This window comes from Tamandua tetradactyla, chromosome 4 (genome assembly GCF_023851605.1).
Source record: "Tamandua tetradactyla isolate mTamTet1 chromosome 4, mTamTet1.pri, whole genome shotgun sequence".
Taxonomy (NCBI): domain Eukaryota; kingdom Metazoa; phylum Chordata; class Mammalia; order Pilosa; family Myrmecophagidae; genus Tamandua; species Tamandua tetradactyla.
This window is the reverse complement of record NC_135330.1, coordinates 2,911,004-2,927,926: the sequence shown is the minus strand read 5'-3', so window position 1 is coordinate 2,927,926 and position 16,923 is coordinate 2,911,004. Positions and strand designations below refer to the sequence as shown.

The window sequence follows — 16,923 nt, the reverse complement described above, 5'->3', positions numbered from 1 at the left end:
CTCATTTCTCTTCTAAGACCCCCACATACTCCAGATGCCAGGAATCTGTAGTTCATCCTTACTTGTATCTTTTCATTTATTCTGAGTTAATATTTTCTCCAATATATGTCCAACTCCATACCTTGATGTTTGATGCTCTTTATTTATTTCTTTATTTTTGGTATGTTGTACGGCAGGGGTCATATTTCATTCTTTTTTCCATGTGAATATCCCCTTATTGCAATACCATTTGTTGAATTTTTGTTTGGTTTTGTTTCTCATTCGTTTGTTTGCTTGTTTGTTAGGGAAGTGCATGGACTGGGATTTGAACCCGGGTCTCCCGCATGGCAGGCGAGAATTCTACCACTGAGCCACCCTGGCACCCCCGTGATGCTCTTTTACACGTGGCCATTCATAAGGCCATACCTTCCTACCTGGAAGGTTGCAGAATGCAAGTCTGGTCTTTCAATTAGGCAAGTGGACGAGAGTGACTGAAAGTGCTCCTGGAGGACCCTTTGAGGGTTACAGAGGTGGTACAGAAGACCTGCTAGATTGTAAAGCATCAGACGGGACTTCAGACACTCAGGTATGGGAGGGAAAAAGTGGAGTCACAGGGAATTGGTTGCTGGGAGTCCGATCCAGAACCTTTGTTTTTTTTTTGTCTCCTCCCCACCAACCTTTGTCTTTTGGTATGTGTGGGTATGTTTGGGTGGGTATGAGAGAGCAGTGGGGGAAGAAGAGAGGAAAGAAGAGGAGAAGAGGAGGAAGAGGCAAGGAGAAGGGGAGAGAAGAACAGAAAGGAGAGAGGAGAGAGGAGAGAGGGAGAGACAGAGAGACAGAGAGAGAGACTTTAAATTAAGTGTAGTGAGTTTCAAACTGAATAAAATACCCAGGAGGCCAACTGTTTTCCAACACTTATTCTTACATCACCCTTACATTGTGTATTTGCCATATACCATGACATATTTGCTCTTCTGGTTTCTACCAGGAACTACTTCATGCTTGATGAATGTGTCACCCATTCCACGGTTTCTTTTAAGGCACTTGGGGAAAATCTTCTAGGGAGACAACAGTCCAAACTTACTGGTCAGTTCATAGACCCATGAATCCTATAAACTGATGTGGTTGAAATAGTGGAGTTCTTCACTGTTTTTAGACTTCTCCTCAGAGGTCTGTTTGACAAAGTCAGGGCTGAGGATTTCCAGTGCAGCTTGGTTAGCTTTATTCTTTGCAAGCTTTTTCTGCTCTCTGAGACACCAAAAGCCTCGCTGGGGTTCTCACATTCAAAGAAGTTGTAGACGGGGCAGCCCTTGAGGATGCATGTACTTATGCAGGATGCAGAACCCAGATTTCCCACTAGGTGTAATGCCAGACTCTTTCTTTCTGTGTGCATTTTGCACAGAGACAAGATGGGGCCTCTCAGACTCACCCTGGTTCAGCTTCATTTCTTGGTTAAATGACCACTGCTCAGACCAAGTCTGGAACTTTTTCACAGTGACTTGCTCAATCAAAGTCAAAATGCTTCGCGAAGTAGTTCTGAAATTCCTCGAGATCAGCTACTTTGTCTTTGCAAACCTCAACCTTGACCTTCACCTAACCCAGGGCCCTGGGCACAGCCTCAGCCCCCAGTGGGTCCTTCTCATCCAGGGGACCTGAGTTGAGATTGGGCTCTTCTGGTTTGCTAGCTCTGGACAATACACCAAAAACAGAATGGCTTTTAAAAAGGGGAATTTAATAAGTTGCTAGTTTACAGTCCTAAGGCTGAGAAAATGTCCCAATTAAAGCAAGTCTATAGAAATGTCCGATTTAAGGCATCCAAGAAAAGATACCTTGGTTCAAGAAGGCTGATGATGTTCAGGGTTTCTCTTTCAGCTGGAAGGGCACGTGACAATCATGGCAGTGTTTGCTGGCTTTGTCGTGGCTCTATAAAAAGGAACTCTCTCCAAAATATTTCCTCTTTTAAAGGATTAATGGGTGAAGTCACAACTCCATGGAAGCTGTCTGATCAAAAGTTACCACCCACAAGGGTGGGCCACATCTCCATGGGAGCAATCAAAATGCTCCCAGGCAGCAATATTGAATGAGAATTAAAAGACATGGCTTTTCTGGGGTCCACCACAGATTCAAACCAACACTGGAGGATGTCCAGCCCTGTTGAACAGCTCAGGGGCTTGACAAGGGAACCTTCCCCACTGGGGATGAGGTCACTACTCTGCTCCCTTTTCTTGTCCTTCTTTTTCTTGTAATATAGACAGGCAATGCCACTCAGAGGAGGGCTGTGTTCCCACATGCTTCTCATTCCCAAGAAGTGTGGTCTGGACAGGTGGACACCCAAGACTCTCTGTGTAGGTACATGGGGACTCTAGAATTATAGAAGGTCATAATCTACCTATCAGGCAGTGGCTCTGTAGGTGGGTGGCCCCGACTTTTGAACACTGTTTCAGTCCTGATCTTCACTGGCTACACGCTGGTTCCTCCACTGGGCAGATAATTGCTATCTCCTGTATTTTTCCTCCATCTGCTTCTTTTTGGGAGCACAGTGGCCCTTTGCCAGCAGAGCACCCATGTCATTGTCAAAGTCATTCTCACAGGAGAAATTCAAGTCCCTTTATCCACTGTCTCTTTGAACCATTGCTTTAGCTGTGAACCTGCCTTTATCTAGTAGATATTACTAGATCCTTCATCTAGTAATAAATTGTAAGTAAAATCTTCTAACATATCGAGCACTGTGTACTCTACTCTCTTCCTGAGCCTGCTCATTCTCCTCATCTTTGTTACAGCACTCTCATCCTGTGTGCCGACCCCATCACCATCACTCCTGCTAAAGGGATAAACATGCAGGTCTCCACAGAGAGAACTAAGGACTCTACTTGAGCATAGCGCTCCACTCTTGTGTACAGCACTTTCTTGTCCTTTTCTGCAGCTCTTGGTAAAGCTCATTCTTATCTTAGCATCTGTAAGAAACTTCATGTCTTGGGAGAGCTTCCAGAGTGGAGGTGCATGCCAGGTGTGTGGGTTTTATGAGGAGATGGGCCTTAGAGAAGGATCCTTTGGAGAGAAGAAAGGCTCCCTAGAAGTTTAATAGGCCCTTGGTAGGGGGTTCGGACTGTCCATCACTACCACAGCCAACATCTATTACTTCTGCACCACTGGATCTGTGCAGGGGAGATGGTGGAGGCTGTTCATGGGCAGTGCCTGGAAGGCCCCAGCCTGATTCTCCATCGTCACTTCTTCTGCAGGCTCACGCAGCGGAGGAGAGGAGCTCTGAGAGGTCTCCATATTAGAAGACCAGTTTAAAACACCTTACATAAATCTGTACAGCTAAATTCACAAGTATGTGCTGGTGGCTTAGTCACGCTGGCCACTTTGCTCTTTTCATTAATGTAGACAGCTGTTTGGGAACCATTGCCTCAATTATTGGAATCACAATAAACTCCACTTAAAGGACTGACGACTAAATGAGTTTTTGTGCCAAGGAGACATCTTTCTTCTTCCACATCAGGCACTGGCAGTCTGCGGGCAGTGCCCAACCTCTCATTGCTCTGCTGCCCTCGAGGAGGCCACCCAGGCGTCACTTCGTCGTGAGATCCACATGCTGGGTGAGTGGAGGGGCCTCTCGGTTTTTGGGTTGGTTCCTCACTTGCTGGTGTCTCACTTGATAGTACTGACCTCTTTGCTCAGGGATGTATTTATAGAGTGGTGTGTGGGTACAAGCTTGTTTTTGCTTGCTTCTATTGTTACTTATTTCAGAGATGCCATTTTGATGAAAATCTTTATCCTGTCTGTATCTTCCACAGTCCCTTGGCTGATCATGACTAGACCCCTCCTTGTCTGTGCCGTCCATTGAGCCCCATGGTTGCGGTACTTGATTCTTGCGTCTAGGTATATTTTCCTACTCTTTTGGGCCTTGGCTGTCACCAGACTGGGGAGAGCTGGAGTCATGATTTCTGCTTTCAGTTACTGACTTCTCAGGGCTGGAATTTGACTGTCCTTACTCATACCTGAACCACCTGGAAGCATCACTGCATTGGGCATATTACCTTGCTTTCTAGTTGTTCTGGACTTGAAATGACTATGGCTGTAACTTGATTTGAAATTACTGAATTCCTGTCTTCCAATGTTGAGTTGAGTCCTGATCTTTCAGGGCCAGAAGTAATCTGTTCATTGCTATATGAAGATTTTCTGCTTGAGTCTCCTGACTGAACTTCGGAGTTACAAAACTGTCTACTGCTTCCTGTCTGTTTCGAAGTTGAGGTGGATGATGGACCCTGAGGGGAAGTAGTTAAACCATGACCAGATTCTATTTCTCTAGGCAATTCAGAAAACTGGCTATAAATATTTGCAGTTTTATATCTATGATAGATCTAGATTGACCATGACTATCAAATAATTGTTTATGGCTTATCCTGGAGTGTCCCAGACTAGATGCTTGTCTTTCTTCCTGCTGGTTGATCTGGACCCTGAGTGATCAGGGGGAGATTCTTACTTTACAAGTGTAAGCTTGTTTGTATTTCCATCCCTAGATTTCAGTGCACTGGGATCAAAGCTGTTGTTTTCAGACCATCCATAGTCCTAGTCAGCATTTCCAAAGCTGCCATGTTTGCAAGTATAACCTGATCCTTACCTTTGTCTCCCGCCGCTGTCTTTATATGACTAGAAGATCCAAACTGACCTTGGATTTGATTTTTCTCACTTCTGAGTGTGCTATCCCCTGCCTGATTATGAGATGGACAGTGCAATTCTGAGTATATGGGGCTTTCTCCTTGTTTTTCTCTGGTTTTAGACCCATATTTCATATGTCCACAGTCAGACTATCCATGGGTGGATGCTGACTCCTCTGAATCTCTGAATGCCCTTCATCATTATTAACTTCACTGTAACTGGATCTTTGATGTCTGCTTGTCCTGGACCCAGATGTTGATTGTCCATGTCCAGACACCGAGAATCTAGGGCTATGCTCTGACTGCTCATGGCAGGATTTTTGTCTTCCTCTTGTGCTTGGCTTGAATCTTCCTGGGAACAATCAGACTGTCCATGAGTGTCTAGACTTGCCAACTGGCTGGCCATCAATGGATTCATATTAGTTTCTTGAACTGGACCCAGGCTGTCCATGGGTTGATTCTGTCCATCTCTCTGAATCGGTTGTCCTTCATTAGCACAGGTCTGACCAGTACTGAATCCCTGACATTTGCTTGTTTTGGGTTCAGACTGGACAGATGATGATTGCCTATGAGATGACCCTGATTGCCCATAAATAGACCATAATAGAACCATGTCTGTTTATGGACCCAAGTTCTCCATGGGTAGACACAGATTGCCTCTAAGTAGACATCCATATTAGTAGGACCCTGACTTATCTCCTAATTTTTATTGCTGGAGCCATTTCTTCCTCCTGTGCTAGACCCAGACTCCCTGTGGCCATACTCAGATGTATATGGGAAGAAAAAGACTGTCTTTCCCTATTTTTCGGTTGTCCTTCACTATCACTAGATCCAGTTACTGGATCCAGTTACTGACTATAACTGGATTCCACTTGTCTGCTTCTACTGGATCCAGACTGAGTAAATGATGATTGTGTGAGCAGACTCTGAGTGTCCACAGCTACTTGTTTGTCCATGACTAACTTGTATGCTTTTGTTGCTGGATCTTAACTGTCCGGGGGTAGGTCCAGACTGCCCTTGAGTTGTGTGTCTGTCTTTGACAAGACTCTGAGTGTCTATATTTATGTGTTTCAGTTGTCCATAATCCTACTCAGATGTTTATGGTCTTATGCTGACTTTCTATATGAGTCCCTGATTGTGTATCACTATCACTACTATTATTGGAACCTCAATGTCTGCTTATGTTTGATGCAGATCTTATAGATACAGATCGTCCTTGAGCATATCTGGAGTGTCTAGTGCTGTCTCCTGATTTTCCATAACAGGATACTTGTGTTCGTGTTATACTGGATCCAGACTGTCCTTGGATAGACCCAGAGTGTCCATGAATGTCTGCCTAGTCATGTTGAGATCCTGAATATCTAACTCTCCATGGCTCAAAACCTGTTTTTCTCTTGTACTGGACCAAGACTGATTATTGAGCACACCCAGAGTGTCCATGGGTGGAAGCTGACGGTCACAATCTCCTGATTCCCCTTCACTGTCAGTAGATTGTTTATAACTGGACGTCCATTGTTTGCTCACATTAGTTGTAGTCCATGTGGATGTAGGCCCTGGATGTCCATTCCTGTGTCCTGATGGTCTATGGTCTTGTCTCTCTCTTCTTCTGGATTCAGACTTTTCATGGGTTGATGTTTATTCAGTATCTGAGTCTCTTGATTGTCCTTTATGTTAGCCAGCCTGACTATAACTGGATTCTTGTCTACTTGTACTGGCTGTAGACTATATACATGGTGATTATCTATGAGCAGACTCTGAACACCTAGAGCTACCGTCCACCTTTTCAGAGTGGATCAGTGTTTTCACAGACCCAACTTCTGTATGACTAGATCCAGACTGTCTATGACTGTATGTCTGGTCGTGAATGGACACTGATTGCCCAGAGCTGTCTCTTATCTGGTTATGACAGACAGTTTGCCTGTTTCTAGTGTTGGATTCTGATACTATGTGTATATTCAGACTGACCATTAGTGGATGTTTGGCTCTGACAAGATCTAGAGTTTATAGAACTATTTCCTGACTTTCTCTAACTGGTTCCTTGTTTTCCTCTTATGCTAGATCCCAGCTTTCTTTGTCCATATCCAGAATATCCATGGGTTAATTATGACTCTGTGTCTCTAGATTGTCTTTCATTGTCCACTGGCCTGAGTATAACTGCATCCTGAAGGTCTTTTTGTAGTGGATTCAGCATGTGTTAATCATGATCATCTTAGAGTTGACCCTGAAGATCAAGGTCTGCCTGTTGGTTGTCCATATGAAGACCTTTTTCTTTCCCTTGTGTTGAAATTGTCCCCTTCCAGAGATGATCCAGATTGCCTATGAGTGGATACCCATCCCTTCATGAGTTCCTGATCTATTTCTTGACTTTCCATGGTTAGAGTTATCCCTTTTCCTCATGTTGGATCAAGACTGCCTATGCTAACACTCAACTTGACCATGAGAAGAGGGTGACCTCTATCTCAGTCTCCTGATTTTTCTTCACTATCACGGGATTGACCAAAGTTAGATCTTTGTTAACTGTTTTACTGGCTGTAGACTGCCAAGTGGTGGTTATGTGTGAGAAGACCATGAGTGTCCAGGGCTCTCTCCTGATTGACTGTGGCTGGATCCATGTCTTCTTGTATTGAATCCAGACTGCCCAGGGGAAAACATCCCTCCTCAGGATCTCGTGTGATTATCTATGGCTAGAGTCTTGTCTTCCTCTTTTTTTTTTTTTCAGATTTCAATTGTTTATGATTATACCCAGACTGTTCATGGATTGATGCTGACTGTCTGTCTGAATTTTCTGATTGTCTTTCACTATCACTAGATTGAGTATACCTGGGCACTATTTTTTTGTACTGTATCCAGATTCTGGTTCACTATGAGATGATCCTGAATGTCTGGTACTTTCTCCTAACATGACTGACCTGTGTCTACCTACTGTCCTGAAAGAAGCTTATTGTGTAGAACAAAACTGTCTGTGACTGCTTTCTTGGCCCTGATGACATCCTGAATGTCTAAAGCTCCCTTCTGTTTGACCATGGCTAGAGTTTTGTTTACTTCTTGTGCTGGATACAACTTGATAATGGCTACATTCTGACCATGAATGGATATGACTGTTTTTATAAATTTCCTGATTGCTTCTTACTATCACTGGACTGACTTGTAAGGAAAAGATAAATTCGTAGAGTCTGTTCTGTTCAACCGATGTTGCCATTATGTGACCTTGGTAAGAAACAGTTGAAATGTACACTTTAGCTGGGAGAACTGGCTATCCTCCTGAAAGGAGGTGTACTTTGGTAAAGATATCTAGGTCCCAGGAAGCTCCTCTCAGTCCCTAGCCAGTTCCCAGAGGACCCAACTGGGCCCAGTCATGTAAGCTAACTGGAATTCGGTCACTATTGTGTAAAGATATCATAAAAAGTGCATGCAAGCAGTTAGAGAGAGAGAAGAAAAACTTATGAAGAAGAAGAAGAAGGAGAGAGAGAAGAATCTTATGAGAGAGGGAGTGCACCTCATCAGAATCTTAAGCTCTACTATGGATTTTAACTAAGGAGACTCTGAATGCTGTCTCCAAGATTGCTGTGGATTTTTACTAATGAGACTCTGGCTGCTATGGAAACTCTCCAGCACTTCTCTTCGGATGTTGGTACCATCTTATCTGGTGATGTAACTATGCCTTATTTTTGAAAACTCTTTTAATTACTTTCCTACTAAAATCTGTTTTTATATCACTGAAATCTGTGTTGTCCAGAATTTGAACCTATAAATTAAGTGGCCACAAATATTATGTTACCTTTCGTGTGACATGACTATAGCTGGTCCCCTGTTGTCTACTTGACTGTGTAGAGGACAATTTTCTATGAGGAGATTCTGAGTTTCCACAGCTGTCTCCTGATGATGGTGAGATGCTTGTATTTCTTCTATACCTGACCTATTTTCTCTTTGAATAGACACAAATTGTCCATGGATAGATGTCTGTCCATGACGAGATCTTAAATGTCTAGAGGCACTTCTTGACTGTTCATAGCTTGACCCTTTTTCTTGTCAGACTGGATCTTGATCTCCATAGATAGTCCCAGACATCCCAAGAGAGGATGCCTGGTCCTGATGAGATTCTGACAATCTCAAATTTTCTCCTGGTTGTCCATGTATGGATTCATACCTATATTTTCTATATCCTGACTCCATATTTATACCCACGTTCTTCATCATGTCTAGATATGTACCGAAAATGTGACTTTATATCTTTGTCTCTTGTATCTCTGACCTCTATTCCCTGACTTTTCATGTCTTTGTCCTTTTGTCTGGACCCAAAGATCTTTGCCCTTTTGTCTGAACCCAGACCATTCACACTGACACCTGGATTATCCATGGGAGGATTCTGACTCTCCTCTAAGTCTCTTGATTGTATTTTATCATTAGACTGGTTATTCTTGGATCCCTGTTGATTGCTTCATTGTTGAAGAATGTTGCCCATGTTGTGAATATCTAGATTGACCTCTTGATACTTCTTCATTGGATCCTTGTTCTCTTTCTCTGCTGTATCTTATTTTCTGTGGGTAGATTCAGAACTTTGTGAGCAGCGTTTCATTGACTATAGTTAGAAGATTCATTGGAGCCAGTCTCTTGGTGATCTAAGCCAGAAGATGCATTTCCTGAGATGGGTCCATCTTCAGTGCTTCCAAAATATCCATGTAAACTTCATGTTTTTCTTCCTTTTCTGGGTCACTGAGAGAAACTAATTTCTTCATTTTCTTTAAGTTCACCTGATTACTCACTTCTCTTTACCTGTATTTGATCAGAGCCAGATACATGATCTTTTCTTTCAAAGTTTCTTGAATGACCTGAGCAGGACTTATGCCTTTGTCTCCCACATTCTTCTGACTGGATAGAATTGGATCCAAGACGCTTATTCTCAAAAGGATGAGCAGACACATCAGAACTTGATTCGTTCCATTTTGTCCCCTCTCTTTCTGACCTTCCACGACTGGCTTCAAACTCTTCTCTACTAGTTCCTCTGGATGAGTTAATACTTGAGTTGTACCTTCTCACCTTTTCATAACTGGACCCCTTACTGTCTCTCTTTATGACTATCTCTTGAGTGATTCAAATCAGACCTATGTTTTTTCTCAGATCTTGCACTGTTTCCTGTGTTAATGGAGCCACTTTATATTTTCAGACTCCCGGAGCTGGACCCATGACTATCTTTGTCACCTTCTTTCTCGGGCTCTTGATTGTAGGTTCATCCTCTTCTCCATGACACCAATTTAAATGTCCAAAAAATGGTTTTTTGCCTTTTCATTTCCTTTCTTCTTCCTGTTCCTCTGTTTCTTATTACTGCTCTTGGTGCTGGTGACCACAGGTTTTTCTGTTTTGACCCGGAAGCTTGGTAGTGCTCTGTCAGATCAGACTTGTTATAGGCATAAGTCAACCTGAGTACTATCAGAAAAAACTCTGGGAAGCCCACTTTTTTTGTTGTGGTTTTGATATAGTATTTGCATGAATATGTGTATAGTATTTGAATCATCTTGATTCTATATAGAAGCAAGACACAGAGAGAAACCTTATCACAACAAGTTCACTGTTGGATGAGGTTTGTGGAAATGTGTATACTATGTGCTTTGGATAGATATGTACTGGCTTCAGTCTTGGCTGATCTAACCTGATGTGTCAATTAAGGAGAAATTCTGGGCAGAAACAAGTAAAACTTATGAGGTGAGGAGATTGGATGGACAGAAAGTCGTGTGTGTGTGTGTGTGTGCAAATGTGTACAAATGTGTACATGCTTTTAACTGTGTAAAGAAGTAAAATAATTTCAATCAATGTACACCATTGTGTTAGGTCAACACTTTTCCTGTTTCGAAAGAAAAAATTGTACCTCTAGAATGCACAGTAGGGCATTGCCATGAGATGTTAAGCAAGCCAGAACCTGGAGAGAGCCAAGGGAAGCCAAGAGATGAAAACAAGCCCTGGAGAAGCAAAGTGAGGAATCCCTACAGGAACAGAGGCTGAAACCAATGGAGCCCAGGAACGACAGACCAGCAGATGCCAGCCACATGCCTTCCCAGCCAATAGAGGTATTCCAGATCCATTGGCCCTTTCTTGAATTAAGGTATCTTTCCCTGGATGCCTCTGTTTGTACATGTTATAGGGCCATGGATTATGTGACTTATTAATTCCCCTTTTAAAAGCCATTCAGTTTCTACTGTATTGTGTTCCAACAGCTTAACAAATGAATACATATTCCATACCCTATTATTTATTTATTTTCTGTCTTTTTTGTTTTTCTTACTCATTTGTCCATACACTGGATAAAGGGAGTATCAGTCACAAGGTTTTCACAATCACACAGTCACGCCTTAAAAGCTCTATAGTAATTCAATTATCTTCAAGAATTAAAGCTATTGAATTATAATTCTACAGTTTCAGGTGTTTCTAGCTACTCCAATACAGCAAAAACTGAAAAGGGATATCTATATTATGCATAAGAATAACTACCAGAATGATTTCTTGACTCTATTTGAGATCTCTCACCCACTGAAACTTTGTTTTGTTTCGTTTATCTTCCCTTATTTTGGTCAAGAAGGCTTTCTCACTCCCATAATGCCAGGGCCAGGCTAATCCTTAGAAGTCATGTCCTACCTTCCCAGGGATATTTACACCACTGGTAGTCACGTCATGTGTAGGGGAGAGGGCAGTGAGTTCACCTGTCGAATTGGCTTAGAAAGAGAGGTCACGTCTGAGCAACAAAAGAGGTTCTCTGGGGGTCACCCTTAGGTGTAATCGTAAGTAGGCTTAGCTTCTCCTCTGAAGGAATAGCTTCATAGGGGCAAGCTCTAAGATTGAGGGTAGTGAGACTACCAGGTCTTTCCCAGGTGGGGAAGTTTAATATTTCCACTCTTTCTCCAGTCCTTCAAGGGGCCTTTGTAAATACTTTTTAATCTTCTACCCAGATTACTCTGGAATATATTGGGGAATCACACAACATATACAAACCAACAAGATCTCACTCCCTACTCAAGAGTCCATGTAATTATGGTGTTCGAATAAGCTGACCAAACAAGTTACATTAGAGAGTGTGCTGCCGAAAATATAAATTTTGCATGCAATAAATATCTCTTCTTTTGGTCTAACACAGAAGTTGAAGTTTTAAAATACTGTCGATATCATCCTTTACCCTTTAGTCTGATTTAACTTCGTCCTACCCAGATCAACTTCATTCATATCTTTAATTGAAGCCTGGCCACTTTTTCAGTGTTTTTTTTTTTTTAACAGTAGCTGAATAGGGTAATGCTGACTTTCATAACTGCAGAACTGTAGCTGTGAGCTTCAGGTGTCACACCAATACCTGAAATTCCGGGGAATGACTAGGCTATACACAAAGAGCTCAGCATCTCAGAATTAAGAAATAACAGTTCTATCTCTGGAGTAGATGTGACTATTGCAAGAGCTTACAGTCTAGGAACCTTTATATTAGGCCCCAACTTGATAACTTATGCTCTCAAATTCAGTTCTCAGAGTTTGCACATTATAGGTAGTCCATATTAGTGAGGTGTAATATTTTTCTTTCTGTTTCTGGCTTATTTCACTCAACATACTGTCCCAAAGTTTCATTTACCTCCTTGCATGTTCCCCAATTTCATTCCTTCTTGCAGCTGCTCAGTAGTCTATTATGTATATATACCACAGTTCCCCCTTCCCTTCCTTAGTTGACGTACCCTTAGGCCATTTCTGTCCATTGCAAATTATGAACAGTGCCACCATAAACACCAGTGTGCAAATGTCCGTTCATCCTGTTCTCAGTTCCTCCTAGTAGACATACAACTAGGGGTTGCAGAATTGTACAGTAACCCCACTCCTTGCCTCCTATGGTGTCACTACACTATCCTCCAGAGGGGCTGCACAACTATACTTTCCTACCAATAGGTACATCTATCCGTCTTTTCTCCAGCACTCCTATCTCTCTGTTCAATTTTAAGCAGTTTCATTTTCGCATCATACAATCCAATCTAAGTGAAAAAGCAATGGTTCCTGGCATGATCACACAGCCATGTGTTCACCACAACAATCTCTATGAGAACATTTCCAATTCTTCCCCACAGAATCTCGTACCCCTCCCACATAGCCCCCACTTACTGACATTTAGCTTTGGTTTAGTGCCTTTGTTACATTCAATGGAAGCATATTAGAATGCCACTGTTGACTAGAGACTCTAGTTTGCATTGATGGTATTTTTCCCTGTGTACCATCCATTCTCAACAACTTTCAGTGTCGATATTCATTTATTCTCCATCGTGCAAAAACATGTTATTCTTGTACATTTAATCACCATCATTGCTCACTCTAGGCATCAAGTTATACTATCCCAGTCTTGATCCTCTGTCTTTCCTTCTGGTGTCATACATGCCCCGAGTCCTCCTCCTTCACCCATACTCACGCTCAGCTTCCTTCGGTGTTCTTAGCAATATTGTGCTTCCATCAGATAGTATTGTACTATCCATTTCAGGATCTTTCCAATCAGTCCTGTTGAACATTCTGTATTCCTTCAGCATCAAAGCCCAATCGCTACTCTTTCTATCTCCTGAAAACCAGTGTTTCAACTTTAACTCTCAAAGTTCACTCATTAATGTTAGTTCATATTAGTAAACCATACAGTATGTGTCTTTTTGTTTCTGGCTAATTTCACTCAGCATAATGTACTTAAGTTACATCCATGTTATTACATGCTTCATGACTTCATTCTGTTTTACAACGGTGTAATATTCCATTGTGTGTATATACCAGAATTTGTTTAACCACTTTTCTGTTGACAGACATCAAGGTTGCTTGCATCTCTTTGCAATCATGAATAATGCTGCTATAAGCATCGGTGTGGAAATGTTCTTTGATGTCCTTGCCTTCAGTTCCTCTGAATATATACCTAGTAGAATTTTTGCTGTTTCAATCTATACTTAACTTCCTGAAGAACCACTGCCTTCCAGAACAATTGCACCATTCTACATTACCACAGACCATGAATAAGTGTGCCTCTTTCTCCATATCTTCTCCAGCATTTGTAGTTTTCTATATATTTTTTGTAATACCCATTCTAGTAGGTGTGAGATGACATCTTGTGATTTTCATTTTCAATTCCCTAATATCCAGTGAAGTTGAACATCTTTTCATATGTTTTTGAGCCATTGATATTTCCTCTTCTGAAAAGTATCATCCATGTCTTTTGCCCATTTTTTTATTGGGTTGTTTTCTTTTTATTGTTGAATTGCAAAATCTCTTTGTATATTCTGGATAGTAAGCCCTTGTCTGATATATGGTTTCCAAATATTGTCTCCCATTGTGAAGGCTGCCTTTTTACTTTCCTGACAAAGTCCTTTGGTGAACAAATGTGCTTGATTTTGAGGGGATTCTATTCATCTATTTCTTTTTTCATTGCCTGCCCTTTGGGTGTAAGGCCTAGGAAACCACCTCTTATCACAAGATCTATAAGATATTTCCCTACATTTTCTTCTAAAAGTTTTATGGTCTTAGTTCTAACATTTAGGCCTTTCCTCCATTTTGAGTTTTAAAAAATTTTTTTAAACATGGGCAGGCACCAGGAATCAAACCTGGATCTCTGGCATGGCAGGTGAGAAGTCTGCCATTGAGCCACTGTCACACTGCCCTTGAGTTAATTTTTTAAAAAGTATTTTTATTGAAATATCTTCACAAACATCCAGTCCATCTAAAGTATACAATCAGTGGCTCATGATATCATCACATAGTTGTGTATTTATCACCATGATCGTTTTAGAAAATTTGCATTACTCCAGAAAAAGAAATAAAAAGAAGAAACTCATACATCCCATACCCCTTACCCGTCCCTCTCATTGGCCACCAGTATTTCAGTCTACCCGATTTTTGTAACCCCTTATGCCCACTCATTATTTTTCCTTATTTTGCTACTCTTCTGTCCATTCCCTGGATAAAAGGAGCAGCAGGCACAGGTTTTCACAATCACATGGTCACATTGTAAAAGCTTTAGTTATACAATCATTTTCAAGAAATAAGGCTGCTGGAGTACAGTTCAACAGTACTTCCCTCTAGGCACTCCAATATACCATAAACCAAAAAGGGATATCTATATAATGCATAAGAATAACCTCCTGGATAACCTCTCGACTCTGTTTGAAATCTTTCAGACACTGAAACTTTATTTTGTCTCATTTCTCTCTTCCCCCTTTTGATCAAGAAGGCTTTCTCAATCCCATGATGCTGGGTCCAATCTCATCCTGAGAGTCCTATCCCATGTTGCTGGGGAGATTTACACCCCTAGGAGTTATGTCCCAAGTAGAGGGGAGGGCAGAAAGTTCACCTGCTGAGTTGGTTTAGAGAGAGGCCACATCTGAGCAACAAAAGAAGTTCTCTGGGAATGATGCTTAGGCATAATTATAAGTAGGTTTAGCTTCTCCTTTGCAGGAATAAGTTTCATAGGGGTGAACCCCAAGATCGAGGGTTCAGGCTATTGAATTGGTTGTACCCACTGCTTGCAAGAATATCAAGAATTCCCCGGATGGGGAAGTTTAATATTTCCTCCTTTTCCCCCAGTCCCCTAAGGGCACTTTGCATGTACTTTTTTATTTTCTGCCAAATATACTCTGTGATGTATCAGGGCATCATAATAACTTATAGAAACCAACACGATCTCATGCTGTATTCAAGATTCCATGTAATTATGGTGTTCGAATAAACTGACCAAACAGGTTAAATTACGTAATGCGCTTGCCAAATACAAATTTTGCACCAAATAAACTTCTCTCCTTTTGGTCTCACACAGAAATTGAAGTTTTGAAAAATGGACTATATTATCCTTTACACAGTTTTCAGATTTACCTTAATCCTATCTAGATCGGCTTCCTTCATATCTCTAGTTGAAGTCTGATCACTTTTTCAACTTTTTAAACAGTTCTACATGGGATAATATACTGACTTACATGGCTTCAGTGCTCTAACTACAGATGAGCTTTCATTTTCTGAATTAAGTAAAAATGGAACAACTCATTATGAGTGTTTTTGAGACTGATCCATTTTATTGCATGTTTCAGGGGCTTCTTTCTCTTCACTGCTGAATAGTATTTCATTTTAAGGATGAAATAGGATTTGTTTATTCAAACACTTGATGTACATTTGGGTTTTTTCCAGTTTAGGGCTATTATAAATAAAGTGGCTCTGCATATTTGTATGTAAGTCTTTGCTTGGACATATGTCTTCAATTTGGTTTTGAATTAATTTTTGTATAAGGTGTGAGATATGAATCCTTTCTTTTTGTTATGGATAACCAATTCTCCAAATACCATTTATTGAAGAGGCTTCTCTCTCCCAGTTGATTTGGCTTGACCACTTTATCAAAGATCAACTGTCTATAGACGAGAGAGTCTATTTCTGCACACTCAGTTTGATTCTATTCATGAGTATTGCTGTCATTATGCCAGCACCATGCTGTTTTGACCACTGTAGTTTTGTAAAGTGCTTTAAATTCAGGTGTGTAAGATCTCCCACTTCATTCCTCTTTCTCAAGATATTTTTAGCTATTCTGGGCACACTACCCTTCCAAATAAATTTGATTACTGTTTTTTTTTTATTTCTGCAAAGTAAGTTGTTAGGATTTTAATTGGTATTGCATTGGATCTATAAATCAGTTTGGGTAGAATCAACATCTTAACTATATTTAGTCCACCAATCCATGAACATGGTATGTCCTTTCATTTATTAGGTCTTTTATTTGTTTTAGCAATTTCTTGTAGTTTTCTGTGTATAGATCTTTTGTGGCCTTGGTTAAATTTATTCCTAAATATTTAATTCTTCTGGTTGCTATTGTAAATGGATTTTTTTCTTGATTTCCTCTTCAGAATGCTCATTACTAGTATATAGAAACACTACTGATTTTTTGTTGTTGATCTTGTATTCAAATTGCTGCTACTTTGCTATACTCATTTATTAGTTCTAGCAGCTTTGCTTATATTTTTTGGGATTTTTGACATATAGTGTCAGGTCATCTGCAAACAGTGAAAGTTTTACTTCTTCCTTTCCAATTTGGATGCCTTTTATTTCTTTTTCTTGTATAATCTCTTTAGCTAGAACTTCCAGCACAATGTTGAATGACAGTGGTGACAGTGGGCATCCTTGTCTTGTTCCTGATCTTAGAGGGAAAGCTTTCAGTCTTTGCTCATTGAGTATGATGTTAGCTTAGGTTTTTCATATATTCCCTTTATCATGTTGAAGAAGTTCCCTTCTATTTCTATTTTATCAAGAAATTTCTACAATA

General features: G+C 40.9%; 1 protein-coding gene and 1 pseudogene across 1 annotated transcript in view; one reads left to right on the top strand and one right to left on the bottom strand.

The window, feature by feature from the left end:
* Nucleotides 1–16,923, top strand: part of LOC143679731 (late cornified envelope protein 1E-like) — a 281,074-nt gene that overhangs the window by 28,934 nt on the left and 235,217 nt on the right. Inside the window, exon 6 of the mRNA XM_077155955.1 lies at nucleotides 285–8,286. The gene's annotated coding sequence lies outside the window, so the exon portion shown is untranslated. The remainder of the gene's footprint in view (nucleotides 1–284; nucleotides 8,287–16,923) is intronic.
* LOC143680110 (microprocessor complex subunit DGCR8 pseudogene) lies at nucleotides 610–3,258 on the bottom strand (annotated as a pseudogene).